This window comes from Uranotaenia lowii, chromosome 2 (genome assembly GCF_029784155.1).
Source record: "Uranotaenia lowii strain MFRU-FL chromosome 2, ASM2978415v1, whole genome shotgun sequence".
NCBI classification, from domain to species: Eukaryota; Metazoa; Arthropoda; class Insecta; order Diptera; family Culicidae; genus Uranotaenia; species Uranotaenia lowii.
This window is the reverse complement of record NC_073692.1, coordinates 147,495,382-147,521,961: the sequence shown is the minus strand read 5'-3', so window position 1 is coordinate 147,521,961 and position 26,580 is coordinate 147,495,382. Positions and strand designations below refer to the sequence as shown.

At 33.1% G+C, this 26,580-nt stretch overlaps 1 protein-coding gene across 2 annotated transcripts in view; it reads left to right on the top strand.

Annotated features, from left to right (window-relative positions):
* Window positions 1-26,580, top strand: part of LOC129746060 (CTP synthase) — a 289,351-nt gene that overhangs the window by 185,266 nt on the left and 77,505 nt on the right. The window lies entirely within an intron of this gene.

Here is a 26,580-nt window from a genome sequence, read left to right as displayed (position 1 = left end):
CATCAACAATGAATAGTTAATATGGACGACCCCTTTGGCTGCCCCCTGATTTTAGTTTGAATAAGTGAAATCAGTTGTTTGTCTCTATTAACTCCTATGTGCAAATTTTCACCCCAATCCGATGTTTTAAAACGTCAATATCACTAAGATACTGAAAATTTAATATGGACGACCCCTTCTGCCGGTCCCTTACACTGAATTTGACACCTCAAATCGATTGCACGTCACTCAAAACTATTGTGTACCAATTTTCATCTGAATACGATGTATATTAACGTCAATATCGCAAAAACAGCGAACAGTTAATATGGACGACCCCTTTGGCTGACCCCTTACACAAAATTTGACCCCTGAAATCGATTGCTCGTCTTTCAAAACACTCATGTGCTAATTTTCAACACGATCCGACGAAAAGTAACGTCAATATCGCGAAAACAATATTTGTCTTCTATGGACGACCCCCTTCAGAAGGGGTCATCCGAAAATCTAAAAACATTTTTCATCCTTCCTGGTTCTAATGAGCATCCATGCCAAATTTCAGACCTCTAGCTCTTAAGACGGCTGAGTCTATAGAGGACAAACAAACAAACAAACAAACAAACAAACAAACAAACAAACAAACAAACAAACAAACAAACATACAGAAATTGCTTTTTATATATATAGATTATTTTGAGTTTTTAAGAGAATTAGTTAAATTGATTTTTGAATGAAATGTTGAAAAAAAAAGATAATTATTTTACAAATCAGTTTCCATAATTATAGTGCATTTATAGATTTGCTATTATTTATAATTGAATTTAAATTTCAAACTGAGAGAAACACTTTGTATTCTTTTTTTTTTATTTAAAATCTATACCTATATATAAAAATGGATTTCTGTCTGTCTGTATGTTCCCTATAGACTCGGAAACTACTGAACATATTAACTCAAAACTTGGCAAGTGGGTGCTTTTGATACCTGGGAAGGTTTCTATTACGGTGTGAGACCCCTCCCTCAAACTGAGAAGGGGGAGGGTGTCTCTCAAATAAAATATTAATGTTTGCATAACATGGGAACCATTCAAGCAAATGGTACCAAATTTGGCATGGGAGGATATTTGGGTAGGAAAAATTGTTGTATGATTATGTCAGATCCCTCCCTTCTTCCAGTGGGAATATAAGAAAGGAGGAGAGGGGCTTTCATACCTTTTTTATTGCATAACTTGAGAACTATTCGAGCAAATGGAACCAAATTTGGCTTGAAAGGGGATTTGCGTATGAGAAATGATTCTATGAATATTTCCCAGTGGGAAGATAGAAAGGGGAGAGGGGGTTCTTTTAGAATTTTCAGCATAACTGAAAAACTAATCAAGCAAATTGAACAAAATTTTGTTTGGTATTTGAATTTGAGAAATGTTCCTTTGACATCTGTTCTTCCAGTGGGACAATTTTAAGGGAAAAGGATGCCCCTATACAATTTTTTATATTACTCGAGAACTTATCCAGCGAATGGAACCAAAATAAGCATGATAGGGTATTTGAGCATGAGAAATGTTTCAATGAATTTTTATTACTACTGCCTCCTTCCATAGGGGTGATAGGAAAGAGAGAGGGGGGCTCCTTTACAGTTTTAGCATAACTTTAGCGCTTATCGAGGACTTGGAACCAAATTTGGCCTGGGAGGGAATTTGGATACGAGAGCAGGTTATATGCTTATTTGAGACTCTTTTCACCTTCAATTGAGGATAATGTTAGGGAAAAAGGAAGTTCAAATACAATTGTATTGGAATTGGAATACAAGAATTTATCTAACAAATGGAACCAAATATGACATGGAAAATCATTTGGGTACAAGAAATGGTTAAATGATTATTTGAAACACCAATCTTCTTCCAGGGAGTACACAGGAAGTAGGGAGGGGTCTCCAATACAATTTTGTTGGTATAACTGGAGAAGTAATTGAGCAAATAGAATTAAAATTTGACATGAGGAGGTATTTGAATACGAGATATGTTTCTATGTATGTTACAGTAGACTGAGTCGATTTGGGTTCATTTTTGAATTTCTCAAACCCTGGGGTCTCAAAAGCTTTGTCTTGGTCCGAAACTCATCCATGATTTTTTGCAGAATTTTTGAGTAACGTTTACATGAGTAAATTTTAACTTTTAGGTTTGTATGGGAAAATTGAATATTTTGTACTGATAAATCAACAGCATTTTTGTTTATTTCGTGGAACCAGGCCTGCTGATAGTTTTTGTGCCAATTTATAAATTTTCAAAAGAAAATTTATCGCTGACCAACTTTGTTGAAGACTGTAACTTCTTATCTTATAAGGAAAAAACATTATAAGCTGTTTATCAAGGGCATGTTTTTTCGCATTGAAAAACAATAAATTCAATTGACATCACTGCTGGGTGCCTAGCGAGGTATTGCATGAAAAGTAATCATGCAGTACTTCGCTTGGTTCCACAGAACAAACAAAAATGATGTTGATTTTACAGTACAAAATATTCAATTTTTCCATACAAACAAAAAAGTTCAAATTTACTCATGTAAACGTTAATAAAAAATTCGGCAAAAAATCATGGATGAGTTTTGGACCAAGATGAAGCTTTTTATACCACAGGGTTTGAGAAATTCAAAAATGACCCCAAATCGACTCAGTCTTATGTTACAGACCCTTCTGCCTTGCAGTGTGGAAAACTAATGGACCAAATTTAATAAGATAGGGTTTTTGATTACGAAAAAATGGAATCTTTCCAGCAGTTGCAGATCTAAAGGAGAAAAGGGGGCTTCGAAACAAGTTGTTTGGCATAAATCGAGTACTTTTTAAGCATAAGAGACCATATAATACAAGAGAGGCACGCAAACCGTATGTATAGTTTGAAGCTTTTAAAAACAGAGCAAAAATTGCAGATCCTTGAAAAGATTTAGAGATCAAGTTTCAAAAAATTAGATTAAATCATCTTTGAAGCGCAATTCGTAACAATAACTGAAGCTATTACTTCAATTCAAAATGATGCCAACAAAAAAAATTAAATTAAAAAAATTTCTTAAAATTTTACTTATTTTTGGATATATATGGATTTTTTTATATAAGTTGTAATTTTCATTAAATATCCCAATCAAGAAGCCAAACTAGACAAATTTATCAAGTAATAGTTTAAGGTTTGTTTCTAGCTTTCCTCCTAAGAAAATATCATCTGTAAAATTTAATCAAAATAAAAACAATGAAGATTTTTTTAGTAACTCCTTTTAATATTGTAAAAAACTGATGATGAAATTACTTGATTTTTGATACATAAAAGTCTAAAAAAAAGCATTGAAAAGAAACAAAATCAATCAATTTAACAAAAAATTTCAAGTTTTTGGTTTTTTTTTCAACCAAAACAGTAAAGTATAGAAACACTTGTGATTGGTTTGCGATAGATTTCAAAATTCGTTAAACACGTATTCAACTTGTTTATCCAATTCATAAAGTTATTGCTTTTAATTGAGAGTTAATTTTTTTTTTAATATTTACAAAATTCAGGCAGATATTTTTATGATAAGTTTTAGTATTGAAACATATTCTTAGATTAAGATAGTGAATAATGTAAGGGAAAAAGATATAATCTTATTTCTTTAGGCAATAGTAGAAGAGTAGAAGAATAGGCTTGTGTAGTTTTGATCACCCAAGTCAAAAGTGTCTCCCGATCATATTCTTTAACCCAAACCTCCAAACCAAATTGTTTCGCCAGGAAGCAGAGTTGACCTTGGTCCTTAAGCACAAGATTGGTCTTTCCTCCCTTTCTATCTTGATCATTGAATTCTAGGACTTAGCCGGCGCCGTTATTTATGTTTGAAGAGAGAGAGGGCATCAGGTTTGAGCATTGTGAATGTGCTGAAAATTCCACTGATGGCCTCTTCAATCACAGATTAGCAACCATTGGCGATGTGGAACTCGTTTTACTGAGCCACGCCTGCGATCGTGGGGTAACGAAAAGAATTTATAAAATATGTACTTCAAACTTGCATCGGTAAACTCATACGAAAAAAAAACTTTTTGATGAAGCATTTCGGACTCAATAATTAAAGGTGGATGTAAGTAGTCAATCATACTGAATACGTAACTACAAATTTCCCAAGGGTTTAAGAAATATATTACTTTTAAATAACTTGATTTCAGTACCTACAAATTACATATTTAGAAGCGCTCAAATGTAGAAAGACAGTTCAAGAAGACACACATGGTAGTTGTTAGTTCTGCGATTGACTTGTTCTTTGGTCAAATAGATTGAAATATTTATAAAATGAAATAGGGAGGTTATCGCTACTTACATATATTTAATCAAGGTTCAACATACCTGAAAAAAGAGAAATATTAAGTCAATTTCAACGACGTAACATTTTTTGTACACTTAATTGTTAATGATAAAAAAGTAATCTATATAAAAAAATAAACTTCAAATTAAAGTGAAGTTATCTGGGTTATAACTACAAAAAAAAATATTAAAAAATTATATCAAAAATTTTATTGCGTTTTTTTTTCGAGAAAAATTGAAAAAAATAAGGCCGGAACAAATTTAAAATCCTTCTTTTGTCACTCGGAGTTGAAATATCGCGAGGGGGGGACAATAAAAAATAATGCGAAAAACAAGTAAATTGTAATAAATTGCACGAAAGCTTGTATGCAACAAAGTTGCAGAAAATATCATTGGACAAAACCTAAATAACAAGTAATTTTTTACAGAAAAAATCAATGAAATTAAGAATACAGAAGGTGAAATAAGTTCCATCTTCCAAAATTTGTTTTTTCGTCTTGTAATCATTTGGATTCTTGAGTTTTTTTTTTCGAAATTTTCATTAAATAGTTCAAACTTTATTTGTTTCCCCCTTCGGGTTTTCGGAAATTTCGATGGGGGGGGGGGGGGGGGGGGGGGAGGGGTGACAAAAGTACAAATTGATATTTCTTCCAGGATAATTGTTGAGAGCGAAATACTTCGTCAAATTTGTTTTTGACTTCAACTAGTTTGTTAATTTCTTTCCAGATCAAAGTGTCTTTTCGACCCTACTGGAAGGTTGAAGCCTTGTCAAAACATTTCTAACGAGCATTCAACAACAGATGTTTCTCGAGACAGCTGAAAACTTGAAAAAAAATCTTTAAAGTTCCAATATATATTTTTTTAAACGCTCAATCCTGAAAAAAAAATAGGGAAGCTAAACCTAAACACCAGCTTTCGGAAAATTCTTTGACATTATTTTACGAATTTACTATTCTAAATTGAATGCAACCTTTAAACGGGTGGATTTATAAATCAAATAATAATTGATTTTAAGAGGAGAAATCACCGTGAATTTGTTTTATGAAATCCGAACGGCACATGTGCACACTCACATGGCGGTCGAACCATCCAGAATTAACTGTATCGAAAAATGTAGTGCCTTCTCTATTGGGTACTACTTCTTCAATACAGTTAATTGATGTGGGACAAAGAATTTAGCATGTGGTCAAGCTTCTATTTCAAATGCTCTTCGCTCTTTTCACCACCTTAGAATTTTCTTCTGATCTTCTATCCGTCTTTCATTTCAACTCTTTAACCCTCACCGATAAAGTCGCAAATTCATTTCATATAATAATTGATCTTCAAAGAAAACGAAATGAAGCTATTTTACTGAAACTTTAGTTTAAAGTTTTTAAAGTCCGTATATGAACGTTTTGTTATTAAAAGTAGTGCTGTACGGAATTTTTTTTTTATTTACCTTATTTAGTGTTTGACTTAGTGTCACCCCAAAAGCTGTTTCATTATAATTTTTAAATTTAATAAGCAAATTAAGTAAGACCTTGTACAACAATTCACCATTCAAAAAAGGCTCGTTTGCTGCTCGTTACCGTGATTCTAAGCTAACCAATCAATGAGCGTTCGATTTGAACTTTAACCGTTTTAATTCTTCGGCTCAAAGTGAAAGAACCGAAGTCGTGAAAAGCCCCATCCAATTTAGTCACTCGTCTAGGAACAAGTTAGTTAGGCTGGGTCGATTCTTCATAGAAGATGGACCCTTGATGAAAAAAAAGAGACGTATAAATACAATCCATTTTAGTTTTAAGGTTCAGGGATCAGATTCGATTTTCTGAAAACTTGTTGAAATATGTTAAATTTAGTAAAATTTGCATTCCAAATTTCAAACCTTTGCAGTTTATTGATTGGAAAGAACGTATTTACATCGCTTTTTTACGTTTTGTTGTCATGATCTTTAAAAAATAGAAAAAATACCTAGGTGTATATATCTTTATTTGCAACACGCTCCTAAGCTGTTTTTTTTATTCAAAAGGCTAGGCTTTTCAATAATATCCTGTGTTGTAAATTTATCGACTCAACCTAGCGCTCACTTTAAAGTTCCCCAATGTTTTTTCCCTTATAAATTCACGAAGAAGCATCACCACACATTCACCATTCTTCATCAACCGGCAGTGCGGACTTCGATCTGGATCTGGATTTGGCAACCTTCGTGCCTTCGCGGACAACCCAGTCAGGAGGAGGACGATCTCTATAAGACGATCACGCGCGAAAGGTCTCTCGATTCGCGTGGCCACCAGATGTGATGCGCTTGCGCATGCACGTCTTTATTTAGGTCTTTGGCTCGGGCAACCTGGACCGACCGAGGGAATGTGTTAGGATGTAACATATGAATGAAGGTAGAGCCGCACAATACGACAAGGTGGCCTTTAAATACGGATTGTGACAGGTTTTTAACCCTTTTCGAGCCTTTGTTGGCACCCATTCATCGACTTGCGACAGGTCAAATTGAAAAGTGTGCGCCTCTTGTAGGAACCGATTGATGATCTCTATTGGCGAATTGGAATTGGATGTCATTTGAAAACACAAACTCGTTTGGTTTGGAGTAAAGGTTACAAGTTCAAAGCACGTGAACTTGCGACATATTTCCAGCGTTTGATGAACGGAAGTAGGTTTCAATTTTCGATCGAACAAATAGTGACAAAGGTACAGTGGAATTACCCCTCGAAGATAAAAATGAAAAACGACCGTGTGAACTGGAAGTGTTGGACAAAGCGCAGCTAAACACTCATAGAGCTAACAAAAAAAAATACAACCCAATTCATCATAAGGTTCAACCACCAGATTTAACACCAACAGCACCCAATGAGAGACAGTCGAGGACCCTTGAAAACGGTGTAGGAAAAACAATACCTTTAAAAAATAACTAGGTTTTCCATTGAAAATTCAAACCACATTCATAAGTACCTACGCGCCAAACACCGGTCGATGAATGTTGATGTTGAGAAAAATGGGAAACAAAATGAAGAAAAAAAATAGCCGGCATCAAAACAAAACAAGTGGAACAAGTTGCCACGAGCCACTTACACCGGGGAGCCCTTCCAACTTTGGCTACAGGTAAACCCACAGAGACATTGGAATCTTGTCTGGGAAAGGTTTAACCTGTGCCGGTTGCATTGTACTGTTGACTTGACCCACAAAAACTTTGGCAAGGTTTCTATGCATATGGGGGATAAAAGGCGAAAAGGGTTTTTCTTACATACGTCAAACAAGATAATTTTCAATCCAATTGCTTCCAGCAGGTGACCTTCAAAAGTATGTAACATTGTTTTGGGGCGAAGGTAGACAAAGGTTCAAGTACCTTTGTCCTTAACCGACAACAAAATAGATTTAAAATGAGTTCAAAACTTAGTTAACATTATTCAATCAGTGTTATCGGAATTCCACAAGTTGATGTTTTCTACAGTTAGCTCCAAACGCCAAACAAAAAATAATCAATTGATAAATGTTGTTGGTGAAAAAACTTTTGATTCTATGATTGAAAACCACAAAAAAAATCACTCACTCATAAAATGCTGTTAAATTAAAATTAAATTTTAAAATGAATAATTTTTAGGCAGAGCAATAAATATATGAATGAATTTATGTAACACTAGCTGACCCGGTGTGCTTTGCTACACCCTTCAAAAACAAATAGTATTTTCAGAAATTATTCAAATTTTTATTGTTTTGTTGGCATTATTTTAAATCAAATTATAACATAATTCTAAAGCAACCGCTATAAAATGAGAGCTGCAGCTGGAGTTTGGAATTGCAGTACAAAGATGACTGAAACTAATTTTTTGAATCTTGAGCTATAAATTTGTGTTATAGATCTGATAATTTTAATCTGCTTCTTTAAATTTCACCCTGAGCTGGGAGGGCCCAAATTAATTGTACGCAAACAATCTAACTTATAAAATATGGTTGTTTTTGCTTGATATGTTCTAGATTTATGCTAAAAACTGATAAGAGAGCCCCCTCCCCTGTTCTTTCTTTCACCTCCTGCTGAATGGAGGTCGTGATCTTTAATAATCATACCCATTTTTTTCGTTCCCAAAAATCCTCTTATATCAAATATAGTTCCATTGATTGGTTGATAAGTTTTTAAGCTTTACAACGAAATGTATATGGAGCCTTCTCCTTTCTTCCACTCTCTACACTGTAAAGCGTAAGGGTCTAAAACAATCGTAGAAACATATCTCGTAACCAAGTACTTTTCCATGTCATATTTGTGTCCATTTGTTGGCTTCGTTAGAACTTATTCGTTGAGAACTTATGCTAATAAAATTGTATTGGGCTCACCTCCCTCCTCCTTTGTACCTACTCACTGAAAGAGTGTCATATAATCATAGAACTTACCAAAATGATTAAGTGTTAAGTTTTGTCCATTTCTCGGATTTTGTAAAAAAAAATTAAATGTAAGCCTCCTCTTCCCCTCCTATATTCCTAATTCTATCATCCTATTGCAAGAAAGGAATTGTTTCACATAGAAAAAGTATTTTTTGTACTCAAATGCTTTTTGATGCCAAATTTGGTTTCATTTGCTCGATTAATTCTCGAGTTATGCAAAAACATTGTATGGAAACCCCCTTTCCTCCTTTATATCTTTCCGCTAAAAAAGATGGGGCCTCAATTTATAATAGAAACATTTCTCGTATCCAAATATCCTCACATGCCAAATATGGTTCAATTTGATCGATCAACTCTCTAGTTATACTGAAAATTGTAAGGGAGACCTCTACTCCCCCTTTTCATCCACCTCTTTGAAGGAGTGAGGGATACCAAATATTCATAAAAGAATTTCTCGTACCCAAATATCGTTCCATGCCAAATTTGGCTCCATTTGCTGTTGTAGTTCTTGAGAAATGCAGTAATAACTGTATGAAACTTCCCTCCCTCTTTCCTTTCTCCCGCTGGAAAAAGGAAGGGGTCTTAAATAATCATAAGAATATGTCACGTTCCCAAATACCCGCCCATGCCAAATTTCGTTCCATTTGCTTAATAAGTTATTGAGTTATGTAAAAATAATAAAAGAGGCCCCCTACCTCCTTTATATCTCCCTACTGGAAAGAGGGAGGGGTCCCAGATAATCATAGTAATATTTGTCGTATCCAAATACCCTCCCATACCAAATTTGGTTCCATTTGCTTTATTAGTTTTTGAGTTATGTATAAAAATATGAAAAAGGGGGCCCTACTGGAAAGAGGGAGGGGTCTCAAATAATCATTGAAATATTTTTCGTATCAAAATACCTATCCATGCCAAATTTGGTTCCAATATATTGATTAGTTTTCGAGTTATATGAAAAATTCTATGGTAGCCCCCCTCCCCCCTTCCTATCACCCCACTGAGAGGAGGGAGGGGTACCTTATATTCATAGAAATATTCCCCGTCCCCAAATACCACCCCATGCCAAATTTGATACCATTTGCTTGATTGGTTCTCGAGTTATGCAAAAAATTGACTATTGTTTGGGAGGCCCCTCCCTGTTATGGGGAGGGGTCTCAAACCATAATAGGAACCTTCCCCTGCCTCCAATACCCCCACCTGCCAAGTTTCACGCAAATCGGTTCAGTAGTTTCTGAGTCTATAGGGAACAGACAGACAGACAGACAGACAGAAAGACAGACAGACAGACAGACAGACAGAAATTCATTTTTATATATATAGATTAAATAATTGGTTATTTGTGTCTGAAGAAAATATTTCCCAATATCCTTTCTTTTTTACATGCCCAAACGACGAATTCGTGATTCGCTTAGATGGTCAAACTTTCGTATCTCCCCTTCCTGAATAGAAAGGAGGAAATAAACGAGATTTTAAATATTCAAACTAACCATTTTTTTCTCATTTCTATTTCAGGTATGGCTTCACATCCACATTCATAGATTGTATGTAAGTAAAGACTCGAGGTAGAAACCGTTTTCCGTAAACCATAAACATAGTTTTAACAAAATTTTATCGGCCCAAAATTTATTATGAAGATACTATGAGATACAGACAAATGGTGTCTTCAGCAAAAAAGGCTCAACCATGCGGTTTAAGAATCTTTAATCATAGAATATTTTTGCTTGATTAACGCATAGAAACTTTTTCCAGTGAAAAGATAAAGAAAACCTGTCTTCTACAAAGTTGTAGCCAACGGTTTTCAAGCAACTTTGTAGAAGACACCACATACACATGACGATTAGTAAGTGAGTTATTATTTTTTGAATGTTAAAATGTTAGAGTGTGTCAAAAAAAAGAATTCGGGCTCTAACTTTTGTGAATATATTCATACAAAGAAAATTTCTTCTAACCATTTGTATGAAATAAAAATACGCACATTTTTCTAGCAGAGAGCAAATTTGCATCAGGAGACGTTCGTTAGTTACAAGGGATTTTCCAGCAAAAACTTATACTTTTTAAAATGTAATATCTCGGTGCAAACAAAAAAAAAATTTATGAAGACATTATAAAGTAATAGTTTATATGGTTGTGAAATTGTGAGATATATGTTATTTTTTAAACTCGAGAATAAAAATTTCAAATGTAGTTTATTTTCAATACAAATTCACACATTTCAAGACCCTTTCAAAGAAAACATCCCCATACCTCGTGCAAAAGTCAAATACCTCGTGCAAAAGTCAAATTTTCATCGTTTTGTTATTGCCTGAGTCTATGCGATACTTAAATAAACAATTTAGCACATTTTACTCGATTATAGTCAAATTTGTGAAAATTAAAATTTGGAAAATTATAAAAAACATCTCAATAATTTCCAATTTTTTTTAAATTTTACTAAATGTGCTGAATCGCCTCCTTATACAAATCTGCTCCCTAAGAGAAAAATGTGCGTATTTGTATTTCATATAAATGGTTAGAAAAAATGTTTCTTGTATGAATTTATTTACAAAACTTAGAGCAAGAATACTTTTTTTTTAGACACACAATAACATTTCAACATTCAAAAAATAATCATAACTCACTTACGAATCTTTATCTTTTCACTGGAAAAAGGTTTTACGTGTAAATCAAGTAAAACGTCCTACTATATGATAAAAGATTCTTGAATCGCATGGTTTGAGGAGAATTATTGCTGAAGAAAAACTCTACTCTACGCTACTCTACTCTACTCTACTCTACTCTACTCTACTCTACTCTACTCTACTCTACTCTACTCTACTCTACTCTACTCTACTCTACTCTACTCTACTCTACTCTACTCTACTCTACTCTACTCTACTCTACTCTACTCTACTCTACTCTACTCTACTCTACTCTACTCTACTCTACTCTACTCTACTCTACTCTACTCTACTCTACTCTACTCTACTCTACTCTACTCTACTCTACTCTACTCTACTCTACTCTACTCTACTCTACTCTACTCTACTCTACTCTACTCTACTCTACTCTACTCTACTCTACTCTACTCTACTCTACTCTACTCTACTCTACTCTACTCTACTCTACTCTACTCTACTCTACTCTACTCTACTCTACTCTACTCTACTCTACTCTACTCTACTCTACTCTACTCTACTCTACTCTACTCTACTCTACTCTACTCTACTCTACTCTACTCTACTCTACTCTACTCTACTCTACTCTACTCTACTCTACTCTACTCTACTCTACTCTACTCTACTCTACTCTACTCTACTCTACTCTACTCTACTCTACTCTACTCTACTCTACTCTACTCTACTCTACTCTACTCTACTCTACTCTACTCTACTCTACTCTACTCTACTCTACTCTACTCTACTCTACTCTACTCTACTCTACTCTACTCTACTCTACTCTACTCTACTCTACTCTACTCTACTCTACTCTACTCTACTCTACTCTACTCTACTCTACTCTACTCTACTCTACTCTACTCTACTCTACTCTACTCTACTCTACTCTACTCTACTCTACTCTACTCTACTCTACTCTACTCTACTCTACTCTACTCTACTCTACTCTACTCTACCCTAAAATGGTTTAAAAACAACTTGTAAAGTAGGATGATTGGTGTTATTTTCGATCCTACTATCCTAAATGATAGATATTATCAAAACATTTCATGAAACTTAAGAGAAAAATGTGTGAATTGATAGATTAATCATGAGAAAAGAATTTATTGATAAATTTATACTCATTAATGGGTGAAAATTACCCATTTGCAGGATATTTTCAACTTTATGTCACTTTTTCATTGTATTTTTAGGACCTAAAACTAGATCTTGAAAGTGAAAAGAATACGAAATGAGTCATTTAAGGGCTTTTTTTTGACAAGGCTTTAAAATTTTTGACTTTTGAAAAAAAATGATCATTTACTCATTATTTTTCATAGATCAATTTAGTGTATAAACATTTTGAACGGTTCAAATGAAAGCTTTTGATATGGTGCTCTTCACATTTGAGAAAAAATATTTTCCATAGAAATATATGTAATTGCAGTTTTTTAAACACCTCTATCGATGATTGCTGAGAGCAATTAATAGGAGGCTGTTGATGATGACAGTACAAATGTTAACATCAACACACGGTTAAGTGAGACTGCTCAAACTAGGTTCGTGGTGGCACAACAGTGATGCCAGAAATTCTAAGTAGAAGTACAGAAATACTCATTGAGGAAAGACAACTTCCCCGGTAGTGGAATATGAGGAATGGAAAGTAACAAATAGCTATCGCTAATGTAATATGTTGTTTGAGGTTGCCGGAATTTTTCCCGAACACATCCGGACTTGGCAAATCCGGTCTATTTCATCTAAAAACTTGGCAAAATCCGGGCGTTTGGTTTCAAAATTTTCAACCCAAAATCCAGGCAATATCCGGACAAATTTGATCAAAACCACGGGATTATTGAAGCTTGTTTCATCAAAATAAACTTCCAACATTCTTTGGAAGCCTTAAATCAAACATATTATAATCAACATTGGTAACTCTCAGCATGCTTCATACAGTCCAGCAAGGACATGCACTTCAACACCACTTTCAGAAGAAAGTTCTTACTAAAAGAGTCAAGTTGGCGTGTTTCGTCGAGAAATTTCTTAGTTTGTTTTCAATAAGTCATTTTTTCGTCAACAAAGTTTTAATTATAACAAATAACGATGAATAGTACGAATATATTTATGAATCTAATGTGTGGTATTGAAAAACTTCCGTTTTAAACAGGTAAATATTCAAAATCTAGATATCCTGGATATTCATTTTGACAAATATGGTACAACTCCCCAGATAACTACAAAACCATTTATCGGTACTTGCTTCCGTTGCATCCCATTGCACATAATCCTGTTCGGATGGATGCCTCACCCACCTCGGGCGATTTGAACTGGATAGTCCAGTTCTAAAATTGCCTGGTGATGTCTCCCCCGAGGAAAAAACTACTTTTTAACTTTTCGGATCTGGTTTGCCTTAATGAATTCTATGGGGATTGCAAATAATATTTTCGAATCCCAGAGACTTTAAGATACCACCAAACTACGGAATGTTTCGGGCAGTCGGACGAAGGTCTATTTTTAATTTGTTAAATAAAATTAAACCTTCAAATTCCAAGGTTCCGCCAAGCCAGAAAGTTTATCCGAAATCCCTAAGCATGTACCATATATTTCGTTTTTCAGGATATCAAAACTAGGCTAACAGATTTTGTTTGAAGTTCAAGTTTGGGGGTCTTAAGTTTTATTGGAGTACAAGATTCTTGGGGGTTATACGTTATTTCGTAGTAAAATTCTGTCATCTTAGAAGTAGCGCACACCAGCAGTAACAACAGCACCTCATACCAGTTCATTGAGAGGAAGTTTCCCACCCTAAAATGGGTATTCCATGTAACATGCCCTTGGTATCATTCATATTTCCATGACTTAGCGATTTAGCGGGACGGCAAGCAGCACAAGTCAACTGTTCACTGACAAGGGAGTTTTTTCAAAAAAGGAATTTTGCTAGCCAAAATAATGAAATTTATTTTAAAAAAATCGACCAATAAGTTTTTAGATCTGGTTTGCCGCTCAAGGAATCGTACGTAACAGAGCGTCTTTCACGTCGTTGGATTTTGGAATTCGTTCTGGGAATGTTAACGTTCACAGCCATCACCCAGGTTTTTTACTTTTGTTTTTTGGGGGAGGCTTTCTTTAATTGGTTAGCTTCCTCATTCAGGGGATCATACACAAGCAAATATAAGCTGAGTGCTCCAGAAAAATTGATTCCGCAATGGTCGAAGCACAAGCCGACAAATTCTTCAAAAAAAAACGCCCTCAAACAACAACGAAGAAAAATGTTTAACAACAACTGTTCGATTACTGTGATACCTTAATTTTGTTTTGTTTTGAAAAATGTATGTCTGTGGCAACTTCGGTTATTTTTATTTGTTTTTCTACGATTAGTTAGAGCTTTCTCCACATGTAGGCGCGCATGGTGTGTCTCCCATTTTTTTGGGGAGTTAGGTATATTGATTATTATTATATTTGCTTAAATTAGAACAGAACGCGTGATGTCTGAACATGATTAGAAAAAAAAAGCTATTGAAATCAAGATTGAAATTTAAATTACATTCTTTCAATATTCCTACAAGGAGTTTCCTACTCATGTTTAGTCTTATTTAAATGACTATTTAATTTTTTATTTAGCACCTATGAGGGGTATGTACTGAAACATTCGGTCAGCGAAAATAAGGCGTTGATATGAAACTATTATTTTAGTTTGATGCTTTGACATTCGTTGGATTTGAATTCACATCTTGCGGCTCTTTTGAGCCCGTGTATTAGATTTTATCGCGAAAAACCGCCTGGCATCAAGGCCGTAGGAAGAACTGCCTCATGGGGGGAGGGGGGTGATGGGGGGTGATTTTCTGCTCCCATACTGAATTTTACTACATGGTTCTGGATTTTTCTGAAATTTTAAATATAATCATGACGATGAATTTTGGAGTAAATAACTGATCAATAAATCAAAACCTTATTTTCAATTTGAATTCATAAATCGAATTTTTAATTCTCGATGCACAACTTAAGTTTGATGATAATTGCTACTGATTGATATTCTAATTTAAATATTCCTTATGAAATTCTTAGAACAAAAATTGCTAAATACTCTGCTTTTTGGATCCTGAGATTTTATTTCTATTTATCTTAAAATTCCTTAAATACTAAAAATAAATAATACTAAAACATAAGTAAAAACACATTTTTATATTTTCATAACTCTTAAACGGCAACATATTTTTATAAAATGAAAACTTGGTTAAATATGATAAAAATGTGTACCGAGTATTGTGATTTTTGATAAATGATACCTTTCGTAAAACCATTTAAAACAACCCAAAATAAGTAAATTAGCGTAAAAAGTCTGATTTGCAATCATGTACTCAATTTATTTTAAAAAAAACCATTGATCATAAGATATAAAAACACTTTGCTTTTCGTGATAATTAGTTGAAACTATACAACTCTTACGTTCTATTAACGTTCCATTTGTATTCGTTCTCAAATTCATTGGATTTTTTGGTCTATATCTTGAAAATTGTTCACTGTCCATATAAATATTTTCGATTTATTTCTGCTCATTTCCCCAAGTTTCAATTTAGCATAACATGTCTTTTCTGAAAAAATGAGCTTCTGATGAAGAATCAAACATCATTAATTCTGGGTCACTAAATAATAATTCCAGTCTTAAAGAAGATGTTAGGCATCAATCTAAGTTGTCGAGATTTCATTTCAGTAAAAAGTCTACTGATTTTCACGTATGAATTCACATCACAACTTAAAAATCGCAATATTATTAAAAAAAATCATTAACAGGTGGATTCATCTAGATTTAAGTGTACTAAGGTACAAAATAATAAATTCTTACATTAAATAATCTACGCAATAAAAGTTAATTTCCAAAAACGTACCTAAGCATCACATAGAATAAAAGTTTTTTCATTTTCAAGGTCTTTTTTGCTATTCACTAAACTGAAATGTATGCGCCGAATTCTTGAATCCCGATTTAAAAAAAATCCCAGCTTCTCCTTATGTTATTCCCAATGGAGTTGAAATTCTAACTTTTTTGGCTTTTTTCGAATAAGTAGTCACTCTTAAAAACGATTATACGGTGTAAAACTTCTGAGAAAAAAATTATAATGATATGACTTTTGAAGTTAAATAGGTTTATGTACGGAAAAGACGAACCTTGAAAACTTTTCCGGTTTTCATTCGAAACTCCAAATCTTGTCCCGGTTCGATTTTGAATTTTCGGTTATTCATTTTCCTGGTTTAGTGGCCACCCTGCTGTAACAATTTACTCTTCATTTATTTTTCGTAAATCAACTTATGGATCTACATGAAAATTCCCAATAATGAAACTCTGAATTTTGATGTTTCAATTCTGTGTCACCATTATGGAACTTTTTTATGTTTCAATTCTGCAATGAAATTAAGAGTAAAAATTTCAAATCCAAATCTAAAAAATGGTTTGTAATTGTAAATATTTTCTTTTAATATCCCGGAATGATGAGTTTCGAACATGGAAAATGAATCTTATTTGAGTTTAAAATGCAAAACCGTGATTCGAATCAGGATTTTGTCCCAATGACAAACCGAACTGAAAATCATGAAAAATAAACTGGATATAGATTCCACAATCCATTCACAGGCAATAAATTTATATTAAAAAAATGGAACCAGAACATCGGAAATGATATAAACCAAAGCTCACCAGATATTTTTCCGCACTTATCCGGGCAGGGCAAATTCGGGCTATTTTGTCTAAAAACCTTGTTCACAAGCCAAAATCTGGACAAAATCCAGGCAAATTTAGGAATTCTTCAATAAAAATCAAGAAGAGAAAAACTTGACAAGTTGATTTTTTTTTCAACGAAACACATCAGCCAGTTTATTTGGATTAAATTTGCTCAAAAAAATTATTTTGGGCGCAAAATACATAATTGTTATCACGCAATTTGAATTTTTCTTTTATTTTGCAAATAAATTAAAAACATTCGGGAAAAATCCGAGCAACCAGGCAATCTTAGTGAGTCTAATCTTATTGAAATTTCGATATTCGAGACTAAGGACTGTACCCGAAATTCATGCACCAACTTCTTTTGTGAATAACTTTTGATAGCGTTTTTCGAGTACTATCTTTAAAACTCTATCAACAAGTGAGAAAAAACTCTGTAGTAACATTGTGGACCTGGGATAAGATTTTGAAGTTTTGGTCTTAATTCTGAGCCGAGATTATTACTCTTTATTCACTTTGGTCATTCATCAAAACTTGATTAAAAATTTAAAATTTTGAGTTTCATATTTAAAAGTTTGTAGGCTACATACAAACTTTCAAGCAAAATAAGTCATTTTTTGAAGGATTTTTATCGTAATGGATAAATCATTTCAGGAACAAAAAAATGAAAAGTTGGAAAACGAGGATTAATAGTCATAATATTTCTGTCGAGACCAATCAAAGATTGAATCCTAATTAAAAACGCCCGCATTGCTCGGTTGATTTATTCGATTTTTTCCACGGTTGTTTTCAGGCTTTTGCCCGGTGATCCTCCTTTGTCATTTGATGAGATATGAAAAAACAAGAAATCAACGCTCCCAAAATTATAAATTTTATGCCAACATACATTTTGGATTTCTAAATTTGTTTTGGAGTAAAATGATAAGATTGGTAATGTTAAGTCAAGATTTGTCACATGTCATATGTCACATTTTGGTGTTTTTGGGCTTATATTTCTTCGCGGTCCTTAATGTGTTAAGTAAAATGTAAAAAGGGCCCATTCTTCCATGATTTTTCAGAGAAATGCTATTTCCATCACAGAATTTCAGGGTGAAATCACAGAGTCAGATTTTTTTTCGCAAAATCACAGTATTATTTTCGACAACGTTGATACAATGATACAGTGCGGTTGCAATGGAGGAAAAATATCAGGGCTTATTAATGTCATTTTGGCACAGGATTTTATGTAAATTACCTCAAGTATGTCAAGATTGGAGCAGAGTCGGATCTGTGGGTGTAACAAAAACTAACTGACATTCCAAAAAAAATTGCAATAACTTTTCTTCAGATTATGTTTCACTGTGCCCGTCGCTCGACTTTAGACTATCGAGGAAGACACATTCAGTGATACATTAAGGAAATTTGAAGAAAACATCTCCATCGCTATCAATAGCATGAATTTGTTTAACTTCGAAGGAATCTTTCAAAGGGTTTCAGATTTTTAACAAAATCAAAATTTTCACATTCGATTGTTCTAAAACAGAAATATTCGTTGAACCAACTGGAAATATGACTTTAGATTTGAAACGATTAGGCTCTTTTAACTCAATCTAAACTTTTAATTTAATCGAAAAAGTGTTAAAAAATTATAAAAGCTCTGAGTTGTGAACCAGATGTAGATAGGGATATGAAGAATCGATTGGTATAACTCACAATTAATAATTTTGGCCCTCCTATCCTCAAACATGCTTTTAGAATTTGTATGTCATCCTTTGAACCCGAGAAGCATAGAAATGAGATTAAACAACTACAATTATTTAAAAGATATACATACATACATATGGAAGTCCAACAATTCTGTTTTATAATGTCAGTACTGACAGAGCTTGAAAGACTATTTGTTTATTTTGTTTATAGATCAACTTCAACACGCAAGCACCGGTTTTGAGTATTTATGATTCCGATTAAAATCTGATGTTTTCTCTGACAAACAAATGGCTAGGTTGGGGTGCACTTCATCCGATCGAAATGCGTTGTTAATCATGTACGTAGTACGTTCATTTGAAAGGTGTTATTTATGATTAGATTCGGAGAGGCTGCTTTGGGGTCTCAAATTGGTGAAGAACTTATGCATGAAAAAGCGAACACCACAATTTACATCTAACGAACGACAAACAACACATGGGGCCACAAACATCCAATAAACCCATTTGTGGGTGAACATTCTCTCTGGTGGTGCCCAAACAACAACGACACATTACATAACATTTCGTGCAGGGCCGATTTCCACAATAGGCCAGCTCAAGAAGAAAAAAAATCCGTCAAGATCCTCTCTCTCTGGTTTAACCCTCTAGCTAGAGTCTTCCAGCGTCCAGAGTCAGCTGACTGGGGTGGCACGTCGTTGAAGAACTTTGGCCAGGTTCGAAAAGTCATCATCATCATCATCATATGAAAATGAGGCCCGTGGTGCCGCACAAAAACAAACCTACGAAAAATCGTGCCCAAAAGTCGATCTCCAGACGTTGTTGGGAGCTTCACGTTTCAGCACTAATTTTCGCACAGCAGATTAATCCCACCCTCAGGGGTCCCATCATCGTGAAGTTCTAGAGATTGGAGCGCGCTCTCTGGTCAGATGTTAAGTAGACATTAATACCGCGACACAACCTTTGATCCAAATTTTAAGGGTCGTAACGTTGCTGTGATCACTCGACGGAAACCAATCCGTCTGTGTGGGGGTTGACAAAACTTTTCGTTGAAATTTTTATTTTGCGCCATTTCAACGCGCCTCTTGATTCGTGTTAAATTGAACCTTAACGCCCACCACGGGACGAAGATTGAAATCATGATCTTGAAAAGTTTCGGGGGATGGTTCATCCGTTTTACTTGGGTCACGAATTGAAAGTGTATCATTTGCGTGATATCGCGTTGCCTGTCAACCACTAGCTGAGCTGAGCTGAGCGATGACCTTATGGCATCAAAATATTGCGTTTATCGAACCATAATCACGCGGTTGGCCAAAACTGAAACCAAAAATGTCATGTAACCTTGACAGCGATTCAATTACAATTATCTCACAATCGAACAGTTGAAAAAGTTGAAATGTTGGATTTGACTTCTTATATAAAGACTCTAATTACACACTGAATAATATATTTACAGTACAAACATTTGTGCCCAGAGACAAAAATGAAGGTTCTATATTAAGGTTGCCAGAACCTTAATTGCCGGACGGACAAATCCGGTCAATTTTATATAAAAACCTGGCAGAATCCGGACATATGATTTAATAGTTGAGCTCTTAAAGCTCTTAAAGCCGGGCAATCTGGCAACCTTTTTCTATATAATTCTGCAGGTCTGAGTTATTTTACATTAAAAGTAAGCTATTTATTTTAATTTTTAACTTTTCAAAATAAATCCTAGAAGTGGCCATTTTTTGTCAAGAAGTTTTGAAAAATAAATACGGGATTTGAAAATTTAATTTTGAAAAGAAAATATTTATTTTCACTTAAATAAGAAAGTAGTAAGCTAATTCTTCTTAACAAGTATGGCCAATAGGGGCATTGCACAATGGGGAAAAATGTGTATAAACCGCGAAGAAATTCAATATCTTCCTCCCTACATAAACCAAATGTATGCTTTAGGGAAAATGTATGGAAAATCGATTGGAAATAGATTTAGACGCCACACGAGCCTACGAACGGAGATCAAGTGGCTATTTAACCCCAATTCCCCTATATTTTGTGAACAATTCAGAAAAACACTGAATTGGACTCAGAAAATTTTAAATAAAAATAAACCTATATTGTGGGATTTTTTAAGAAGAATCAAATGAAGGCTGTTTGAGCCAGAGTATTTCAAAGTGGAGTTATGACCGTTTTACCCTCAATATCCCTACAGTTTAAATATAGTTCAGAAAAAGTTTATTCGGCCTGGATTTTTTAAGATAATAAGTTTATCGTGTTTTTTCCGTCAAATCGAATTAAGGCTGCTTGAGCCATCGCACTCATTGGAAAATGGAGCTACCCCCTATACTATTAATAAATTATGAAAACAGTGAGTTTGGACTTGAAAATTTTGAATCAAATGATACCCTATCTTATGTGTTTTTTTTTTTTTTTTTTTTTTTTGAGAAATAAAATGAAAGCTATTTGCGCCATCGCAGCCATCGGAAAATGGAGTTATGGCTGCTTTACCATCAGTACCCCTACAGTTTTCCAGTGTTTCAGAGAAATGCATGTTCTAACTTGAAAATTTGAAACCGAATGAGACTTATCTAGTGTGTTTTTTTTTTTTTTTCAAAAAATCAAATGAAGACTATTTGGCTGGAGTTAAGGCTTAAATATTTGAAAAAATGTAGAGAAATTCAGGGTTAAATCGGCCAGAACTCCATTCTCCGTTACTTTCGGTGGCTCAAGTAGACCTAATTCAATTCCTCGAAAAAAAAAACGCATAAGATAAGTCTCATTCAGGTTTAAATTTTCAAGTCTGATCAAGCTTTTTCTGAACTATATAAAAATGTAGGGGAATTATGGATAAAACAGCCGGAGGCTCAAATCGCGTTCATTCGATTGCTCAAAAAAAACCACATAAGATTATTGAAAGGGGAATCGAGGGTAAAATCAGTAATAACTCCATTTTAGAAATCGTGCGGTGGCTCAAACAGCCTTCACTTGATTCCTCGGAAAAAATCACACAAGATTAGTCTTATTATGTTCAAATTTTTTAAGTCAGAACGTGCTTTTTTCTGAGTATTTAAAAATATAGGGAAAATGAGGTTAAAAAAGCCATAGCTCCCTCTTTCCGATGCGTACAATGGCTCAAACAGCCTTCATTTCATACCTCGTAAATAATCACACAAGATAGTTCTATTTTTGTTAGAAATTTTCTTGTACAAATCCGTGTTTTTCTGGATTGTTTACTAAAAATAGAGGAATAAAGTTAAAAGGCACTTTATCTATGATACTATGTCCAATCGATTCTCCAGAAATTTGCACTAAAGGAAAGAATATTTTCATGATTTGGTTTATGTAGGGGAAAGATATTGAATTTTTTCGCGGTTTGTACTGTTTCTTCCCCATTGTGCGTTGGTAAAAATTTATGAAATATTTAGGAATAAAAGTAAGAGATTAAATTTACGATTCAAATCAGATTTAATTTCTATTCTTGTGAACTTGTAAAAAAATCTTGTCAACTCGATAAAAATTAAAGATTTCAGTTTGAAATTTTGGTTAGGAAAAATCTGCAAAATAAGTTATGTTAGACAAAAAACCAGTAAAATATGTTTTCAGATGAAACTTGAAAATAAAGCACAAGATCCTTATCCACAAAAAATTATCAAAGAAAATTTATTTCATGATTAGATTTTTGTGAAATTGAAAAAAAAATCTGGGTTTCTCAAAAATCGATATTTTATTTTAAATTTGTGATTTCTTTTGGTTTTTTGTTCGAAACTGACTCTGGTAGAATATAAAATTTTATTTTTGAATCCAGAATCAAAATTTAGAAACTGTGATCGCTTGTAATCCAATCCTTAAAAAAATGCCTTCCTTTATGTTTTAATCTTGATCATAAAACTTAACTTCGTCCTTGATCGATTTTTGCATCAAAGTTCCAGATTATAATTCTTACTAAGGCCGGAACGAATATCAATTTCTTCTTTTGTCACCCCCCCCCCCCCCCCCCCCCCCTTCGAAATTTCCAATAAACCCGATGAGGGGAATAAATAAAGTTTGATGTTTTTTATGGAAATTTTGAAAAATGTATCTCATATTCGAAAGATTACGAGAGCCAAAAACAGATAATGGAAGATAGGAGTTTTATAACCTTTTGTTTTCTTGATTTTATTGAATTTTTCAATAAAGAATTACTTGATTCATAGATTTTGTGCAATGATATTGTATGCAATAAAGTTGCATACTATCTTTCGTGCAATTTATTCCAATTTATTTGTTTTTCGCATTATTTTTTATTGTCCCTCCTCGAGATGTTCCAACTTCGAGTGACAAAAGAAGTATTTGAAATTTGTCCCGGCCTAATTATGAGTGACTAAAAAATGAAATTTAAATCAAAATCAAAATTTCATCCAGAAATCTTTTATCTAAACTGATTTTTTTGATTTCAGTGTGATTTTTTTTTTTAGTCATTTATTCGAAATTCAGTTTGTGATTTTGACTGAAAATTGCGAACGATGAAACTATTTCAGATTTTCCAATTCTGGATCACTAAAATGAAACTCACTGCATAAGAATTACAGAAAAAAATTCAAATCTTGAAAATGGTTTGTCATTTAAATTTTTTTTTTCATATTCCGGGATGATGAGTTTCGAATATAGAAGTTTTCAAAGATTCAAATCAGGATTTTTCCCAATGATGATCTAAACTGAAGTTCAGTAGCAATAAACTGAATACAGAATCCGAATTTTAAACACAGACATCGAATTTAAATGTTCATAAACAAATATGGAACCGCAAAATCCGGGATGATTCACAGAGTCCGGCACAAAAACGCTAATCCGCTAATCGCTAGTAAGTCCGATAAATTTTTGTTAGCGGTTCAATTTTGCCGCTAAATTTTGATCGAGCTAGCGAATTAAAAAGTTCCGCTATTTTTTGGTTCCGCTAAGTGAAGACCGCTAACTTCCATTTACTTATTTCAAATTCACGAATTATTACTGATAGAAGTAAACTTTTTGTCATTTGACAAGTAAAGGAGACATCGGACATAATTCTTACACCAATATGTGCTCCAAGTGAAAATGGTCACTTCGAATGGTCTCAGGGCAGAAGTGCCTAATACAGATTAACTTTTTTTTCTCTTTAAGTACTTCTTTTCTCAACATTCTCGGACAAACAATTCAATAAATATTGTTAAACAGTATTAAACTATTTAAAACATCATTTATATAATTCAAAGCTAGAAGGTCAATTTTTAGATACTGGTTTTTGCTTGCAAAAGTACAGCAAACGGCCTACTTGATCAATATTTTACATGACTTTAGCATGGTCGTCCACATGCGGTGATTTGTTGAAATGTGCTTTTAAGGTTAATCGATGGTTTTTTTAAAGCTTTTCCAAATTTCTAATTTTTTTTTAGATCTACATTACTATCTCGCACGGCAAGTCTCGAATAATAAATGCTGGAAAAATCCGCTTTTTACAACTTGTTTTAAGTGGATGCGAAATTTACTTTTCACAAAGCAGTTTTGCAAGTATTTCAAATCAGGTAAAATAAAAATAAGATAGTTTCACCATAGAATGAATTTCCATATTCATTTCATTTAGTTTTTTAGATACACGTTTGGCAATGCTCATCATCATCATTTTGCATTACTATTTTGAAAGTTTGAAAACAAGTGAAACCTGGTAAAAAAATTTTCAGCAGACTGGGCACAATAAACAATCTGCACTATGTTTGTAAAGTATTTCAGCAAATGAATTGAGATGCAACCATAATCCATGCTGTTGCCATCCTGTTTACGTTATTGTTTATCAACAGTTAGCGATTAGCGATTAGCGCATTATGCTTGAAGCGATAACTTTTTCTGCTCATTTAGCGGTTTTAATTAGCGATCGCTAAATTTGAATAAGTTAGCGATTTAATTAGCGCCGTTAATTTTTCAATTAGCGATGCCGAACACTGCAAAATCATAAAGAAAAACATTTTACCTTTGTTTATCTAAATACATCAGTAAATTTTAAATCACATTTTAGGCTTTCAAAAAAGAATTCACATTAATTTTCATAAAATTTACACAAAAAAGTAAGACTCAATTTAAATTTTTGTTTGATTTTGCAAATAAATTGCAAAAAATCGGGTAAAATCGGTGCGATTTGACAAGCGCAGGCTTTTCTTATTAAAACTCGATATTCGAGATTAAATTTCTGTAAACCAGTGAAAAATTTGTTGAAAAACTGTTGTAGAATTATTAACCTTGAATAAGTTTTCGAGGTCTTGGCTTTAGTTATGAATCAGGATTGTTTCTCTTGAATCATTTTAGTCGTTCATCAAAATTTGCTTAAGAATTCGAAATTTTGAGTTTAGAGAAGAACATTTTCCTTGGCATTTTTAGACCCTTATGGGGGGGATTAAACCACCCGTGTGGAAATTTTGAAATTGAAGAAAATTTAATTTTTAAATAATTTAATCCTCCAATCAATCAAGGATTCAAATTTTGCCTAGATATTATATATTCAGAGATATATAGCTTAAAAAAAATAAATTCTACAATTTCAAGAAATTAACATTACTGCTTTTTCTGACACCACTGAAAAAAATCTTCGAGTATTTGATATTCAAGATTTTAACTCAATTTGTTGAAGACTGCAAAATAGTTGAACTTATGGTTTAAGAAATATCGAAAATTCAGTATTCGTTGAAGTTTTTTTTTTCAAATTTTTAACTTTTTTGATAGAACATTACAAAAAAATTTAAAATGAAGGTTTTCATTAAATTATTATCTTTTCCTAAAACCGCAAGTTATTTAAACATATGCGAAATAAAGATAGAGTGGTTTTCTATTTGTTAACTTTCCCCCATTCTGTAAGATAAGGGAATTTCAACAAATTTTTAAGCAAGATTCAACCAAAATTGAATTTTCGATATTTTTAAAAGCAAATATTAGATCATTTTGCAGACTACAACAAAAAGATAAAATTAAATAAAAGCTTGTTTTTAAACTTTCTTCAGTAATGGCAGCAATACTTGCTACGATATCGTTCCAATTAAAAAAAAAAAGCAGAATTTAACTTTTTTAAGATCACTCATTATCATTAGTTAAATGAAATTCGGAACAAGCTTTTTTCTTCCATGTAGATTTTTAGTTCATCAGTTATCAATGATTGATTCATTTTTAAATTTATAAACTCTATATCACCAAAACTAGAGGCGATAGACAAAATCTGTGTAATGATTCGAGTTCAGGACGCCAAAATCTACCAAATTAACTTAAACACCAATAATATTCTGTTTTCTTGAGTTATGAATCAAATTCTATAAATACATTTTTGAAATGCTAGGAAGTTTTTATTGAAAAGAGTTCCTTTAAAAACTTATCTTTTAGATTTCATAATTCATTTGTATTTTTAAATAACTTTACTGAACTTTGTAGAATATTTTTTTGAAATTTTCATAGTCATAGTCAAACTATTTAGATTTATTGAAATATTTTGTAAGAAGATTGTCTTTGTTTGTTAACTCTGAATTTTTGTTTATTGATAACACGATCGTGTTAAAATTTGAAAAAAGAAAAACACAGTTTCTACCACTTGTTTTCTTTTCAGGATCCAATATTTCAATTGGCTGCGAAAGAATATTCAGAGACTGGAATTTTTAAACTATATACTATATAATCTACACTTGAAAGTTGAACGGTTAAATTATTTTTATTATTTGAAATTATCTTTTTTTAATCGATCATGATTTTTAGTAAAACTATGAATACTTTAAAAAATGATTACAATTATCAACTTTAAGGCAAAATATCAATGCTTTTGAAGTGCTTTGTTTTTTGAATATTTCCTTAAAGACTTACTGGATTAATTGTGCAATTTTTGTATTGTTACTGTTACTAGCTAAATTTTAATTTCGAAAAACCTCCGCCTATTTACTTCC